Source organism: Phoca vitulina, unplaced genomic scaffold (assembly GCF_004348235.1).
Source record: "Phoca vitulina isolate PV1807 unplaced genomic scaffold, GSC_HSeal_1.0 scaffold14, whole genome shotgun sequence".
NCBI classification, from domain to species: Eukaryota; Metazoa; Chordata; class Mammalia; order Carnivora; family Phocidae; genus Phoca; species Phoca vitulina.
This window is the reverse complement of record NW_022589717.1, coordinates 12,972,516-12,978,828: the sequence shown is the minus strand read 5'-3', so window position 1 is coordinate 12,978,828 and position 6,313 is coordinate 12,972,516.

The following is a 6,313-nucleotide window of genomic DNA, read 5'->3' as shown; positions in this document are numbered from 1 at the left end:
TTTTTTTTTTTTTTTTTTTAAAGATTTTATTTATTTATTTGAGACAGAGAGAATGAGAGAGAGAGAGCACATGAGAGGGGGGAGGGTCAGAGGGAGAAGCAGACTCCCTGCCGAGCAGGGAGCCCGATGTGGGACTCGATCCAGGGACTCCAGGATCATGACCTGAGCCGAAGGCAGTCGCTTAACCAACTGAGCCACCCAGGCGCCCTGTACTGATTATTTTTGTTTGTTTTGTGTCTTTTATGATTGATTTAAGGTTCATAATGGAAAATGGCTCTTGGAAATGTTTCTTAAAATACAACCTGCCTTGTGTTCCATTTCCAACGTTTTATTGTCACATCGATTAAGAGGCTATCATAGTCCAAATTTGAGCAACAGAAATGATAGAACTAAAATTTGGTAATAAGAAATTGTAATGATTTATTAAAATCTGTTATTGCTTTAATACTGTTAATAAAATTTTATGAGAGCTACAAATATCTATTTAAATAGCATACTATCAACTATAATTACATATGCTACCTTATTTAAGCCTCGTAATAACTTATCAAAGCCTCAAAATATATTAAAAAGTGCTATAGCCGATTCAGAAAGTGGTGCCTTACATGTGGATGTTAAGGAATTGGTCTATTTGAGCACAGCACAGGTATCCTTTTCAATTCTGTAGCAAACTTTTGACAACTAATCTGATTCTTTCGGTTTCAAATTAAAATGCCATTTTAGTTAATAGGAACGGTACTTAGTAAATTTGTTTAAATTTATAGTTAACATTATTTTGTAACACTCAGAACTTTCTAACAAAATGTATCACAGTTTTTCCTTATCTTTAAGCTATTATTTAATTACTTTTGCTTTTTGAAGAGTAGAACTGACAACTTCAAGGTTTAAATTATGTTTAAACCATAATTCACATGTTTATTTTCCTAGGATGAAACTGGTACTGTCCATCATGAATTAACTCATTTAAATACATATATAAGTACATACACACACTCATATATACATATATATGTTTTTTAATATGTAGTGAAGCTAACGACATCTCCTCTAGATGGGGGTTGGGGGGAAGATCCAATTTTCAATATTGAGAAAGACAGAAATGTTTAAGGAATAAAATATTGTCTGTTAGATAGTTATGGGAGATCTTTGCCTGAAAGAGATTTACTGTGTGTTCAATTCATACCTGGGCACTCTGGTGAAATGATATTTTTTTCCTTTGCATTCCTTCAATCAATAACTTGCTCATTCTTTATACTGTATAGAGTCGATCATTACTATTCCATATGACTTATCATACTCTTGTATTTATATAAACCTAAAAGAAACTCTTCACCAAGAGATATGTTTGAGAAAGTTTAAAGCAGCACTATTCCTAATACTGGAAACCTAACGCTAACTCAAATACCAGAAAATGCCAACTTTGTTTCCGTACGTGGAGGATGAAAATAAACTGTGGCAAAGTCACACAATAGAACATTATTACAAATGAACTATAACCAGTTGCAAGATATAGATGAATACTAGCAATATAATACTGAATTTAAAAAGTCTAGGGGATGGGACGCCTGGATGGCTCAGTCAGTTAAGTGTCTGTCTTGTGCTCAGGTCATGATCCCAGGGTCCTGGGGTCGAACCCCACATCGGGCTGCCTGTTCAGCAGGGAGTCTGCTTCTCCCTCTCCCTCTGCTCCTCCCCCTGCTTGTGCTCTCTCTGTCTCTCAAAAATAAATAAATAAATTCTTTTAAAAAATAAAAAATAAATAAATAAAATAAAATAAAATAAAAATAATAAAAATAAAAAATAAATGAAAAGTCTAGGAAACACATATCCTTTCAATAAAGTTAAAAAAACTTTTAGCAACACATGTATTTTAAAACACATACACAAATATATATATATATACATATATATTTAAAAGCAAGAATATGACAAAGCAAATGAATCACAAAACAATGTGATTCATTTTAAAGTCAGTAAGATTAAAGCATGACTGACATAATTATTGGATTGGTTTATAACAGTGATTGTATCCATAAGTCATTTGAAATATGTATAGTAAGGTCAATGTAGATTGAAAATAAATTACTCGTTTTTGTTAGGCATATCCAGAAAAGCTACCAAAATTTACAGAGGCATGATATTTCAATATATTTATTCTATATACAACTATCTATGTATTTATCATCTATCTACCTACCTACCAATTATCTATTTAACTAATGATTTTTATTTTATCTCTCCAGCTCAAATTTATGAAAAACAGAATTGTAGATGGAGAGAGCATTTTGACCTGAATATCCAATTGACGAAGTTTCAAGCCTCCAAGTATGTGCTTTGAAAACCACACTGTAGATATGAGTTGAGTAATTTTTAAAGTGTATTTATCTAGTATTCTTTAAGTGTAAGCCTAATTTTCTACAATATAAAATAAATAAATTTCACCCAAATTCTTCTTAGTAAAATAAAATTACATATACTTGCTTTTGCATACATGGGTAGATAAATAAATGTTCTAAAGTCACTGGCATGTGTGAATAGTCTAGAACATAGTCTCAAGAGCTTAAGAAGATTATTTTAGTCACTGCTTTACCCCAGAATCCAGAATATTACCTGAACATAATAGGAGTTCCATAATTAGTTGAAATAAGTACTGAATGGATATAAGACTATTAACATTTGTTATCATGCCAGATAGAGATTTTAAAAGAAAATCGTTTTTTCAGGTATGGAAATTTGCTATTTTAATTGCTTTTCTTCAAAATTATTATTTTAAATGTACCAGGTTATTTCCCAATTGAGACTCAAAATTTACTTTCCTTTATTAAAGTGTCGTCTATTTTCTTTTTTATTGCAACAGATTGTTTTACTCTCTTAATTATATTATTTACAGAACATATTATGAAAATGTTTTAAAAGTTGCAAAATTTCACCCAAACTTAGTCTGCTCCTTATATAACATAGTATACCTCCATATACCTGATTTTTAAGACAGTTTGGAATAATTAATTCTTGTTATCTATATATCTAGAATTTTCTTCATGACATCTGAAAAAACTTTTTTATTCCAAAAAATCTTTATCCTCTTTTGACAATCTAAAGAGTAGGGTTAGTGCTAAAATTTAAAACATGTACAATAAATTGGAATATCCAATTTAGGTCAGAATTTTGGATTTATATCATTTTTCTTTCCTCATATGTTATTCATAGAGTTTCACTATATTCTACTCAGTATGTAAACCAGCAAACATATTCTGAATAAGACAACTTTCTATGTTCTAAGAGAACATTCTATGAGGTTGAAGAGCACAGGATTCTATAAATAGGTGCTTGAAAATTGCTTAGTATCTTTAATAGATCATAAAATACATAGCAGGCTATAAGAGCAGATGTAAGTATTAGTTAAATTGAAGTAAAATATGACTAAAAATAAACAAAGATTAAAAGAAAAAAAAAACCCTTTAACTGGAAAACTGGAGTTTATTAAAGTATTTTCCTTTGATATGTTTGTATGCTTTTATTCTATGGTATATACATTAGTATGTCAGATTTTCATGGAATATCTTACTCCCTAGATAGTGGTGATAAGAGATTATTAGATAAAATAATTTCTAAAATTTGTCAGACCTTATGAAGCAGAAAATAAGGCATAGATGGTTTCTAGTAGTTTAACAAACATTTCTAAAGCTTACTTGTTTGGGGAGTTTTTGAAGCCAATACAAAGGGATGAGAATATTTGGGGAATTTTTATTTTATTTCATTTTATTTTAACTACTGGTGTATGCTATTTTTTTTTTCCTTCAAGGAAATCAGAATCCTAGAAGATGTTGTGGCCAATCATAGTGTAACCAGGTGGCTATAACCCAAGGCTTAATGGGACCATGAACTCCCTGGTCTTGCCAAGGAACTGGAGGCAATGAGCCCACTGAGGAACCAGAACATGAGGGATGCTGAAATAATCTTTCATTTGCTCAAGGAATGTATTTCAGTGCATGAGTTTACTGCTTAATGCCACCTTCTGACACCATTTAAGAATCCTCAATACTAATATCCATATACTGTAGTATTTGTTTCAGAGGTACAGGTCTGTGATTCAACAGTCTTACACAATTCACAGCACTCATCATAGCACATATCTTCCCCAATGTCTATCACCCAGCCACCCCATCCCTCCCACCCCTCACCACGCCAGCAACCCTCAGTTTGTTTCCTGAGATTAAGAATTCCTCATATCAGTGAGATCATATGATACATGTCTTTCTTTGATTGACTTACTTCACTCAGCATAATACCCTCCAGTTCCATCCACATCATTGCAAATGGCAAGATTAAAAAAAGAAGAAGATAGCAGGAGGGGAAGAATGAAGGGGGTAGGGAATCGGAGGGGAGGAGGAACCATGAGAGACTATGGACTCTGAGAAACAAACTGGGGGTTCTGGAGGGGAGGGGGGTGGGGGGATGGGTTAGCCTGGTGATGGGTACTAAAGAGGGCACGTTCTGCATGGAGCACTGGGTGTTATACACAAACAATGAATCATGGAACACTACATCAAAAACTAATGATGTAATGTATGGTGATTAACATAACATAATAATAAAAATAAATAAATAAATAAATACTAATATCCACATCTAACTACTTTTCCAAATTCTTATGATTTTTTTTAGCTATTCATATGAATAATAATTCTACTAAGTATGAATGAACATATAATACTGCTTCAGCAGATTGTAGGAAATGTTGGTATTATTGTAAGTATAATTATTATTACTTAGAAATAGATATATTTGTATGTCTCTTCATTGATCAAATTTATTTCATTTTCCTTTCACACTTCTACAAAAGTTTTTAATAGTATTTTCAATATGTTCTGGAAATGCTCAAAAATCCTTATGATTCAATTTTAACAAAAGAGATAGTCTGAGAATACATTTTCAAAATACTTTCTAAACTTTGTTTTCTAAAATTTTAACTAATCTTAGGATGGTTAAATGATTAAAAGATACATTGTATGGATACATAGATACAAATACAGTGAACTTTATGAAAACAAGTGGAAAATCACTTAGATGAAACATTTGCAAATAAAGTTATCAAACTAGTTAAGCAAGAAAGAACTCATTTTGCCTATATCTTTAATATTTTTATGTGGATAATTGAATCAGATCCTCCTTAACTTCCTCATAAAATGTTCATACAAATATAACACAAAATTCCTGAACACGTATCATTTTTAACTGGGAGATGTGTAGTCTGTGGTTTTTACAAAAGGCAGTGACAAAAAGCGATTTTTTTCCCCTGCTGGGGCCTACACACCAAGAAAGGAACAATTTATTCTTTAAAGTCATTTAAGAGTAATTTTAATGAATAAAACACAAATTATAAAATATTTTAGCTTTTCGATGTTGTATCTTAAATTAGAGACTATAATCCCAGCCATATCTTCAGTTGGCACTACTCTTCCCAGTAAAGTATGATTCCTTTTTAAGTCATATAGCTTGCACCAGTAAAATTCTTCTCTATCTTATCATACTTGTTGTCTAATATTCTAAAATGTATATACTGTCAAACTTATTTCATAGGTCAAATTTTTCTAGCTTCTTTTATTTTCAAATGTGTGTATGTGTCTCAGTGTGTATTTTCTTTTTTTTAATTTTATTTTTTAAAGATTTTATTTATTTTTCAACAGAGAGAGAGAGAGAGAGACAGTGAGAGAGGGAACACAAGCAAGGGGAGTGGGAGAGGGAGAAGCAGGCTTCCCGCTGAGCAGGGAGCCCGATGTGGGACTCGATCCCAGGACCCTGGGATCATGACCTGAGCCGAAGGCAGACGCTTAACGACTGAGCCACCCAGGCACCTGTGTGAGTATTTTCCATCCCATTATCCATTAGCTGTTGCTATTGCTATTTTGGCTTTTTATTTTCATTAAGATGAGTAAGTATTTACTTTATACTGTTATCTATCATGTCTCTTGAAAATGTTGGAGTAAATATATTATTGAAGAAAGCAAAATATTTTCCTCTTTCTTATACTGGAGATTTTCTGATTTTTTTTTTTTTTTTAAAGTGGTACCTCAAATTAACAAGTCATCACAGTTAAAAAATAAAACAGCTAATAAATACACTAAAACGTATTGCCAGTAATATGAAATTATCTAGACATAGATATATCCAATATATCCAACATATTGTCTTTGGCAACTGCCAGTGAAAAATAGAATAAAGGAAGTTCATTTAATTGAAGACATTTTCATGTCATTCTTGAGAAAAAGCCACTTAAATGTAACTGCTTTGAGCATTTTTATTTTTCCTCCTA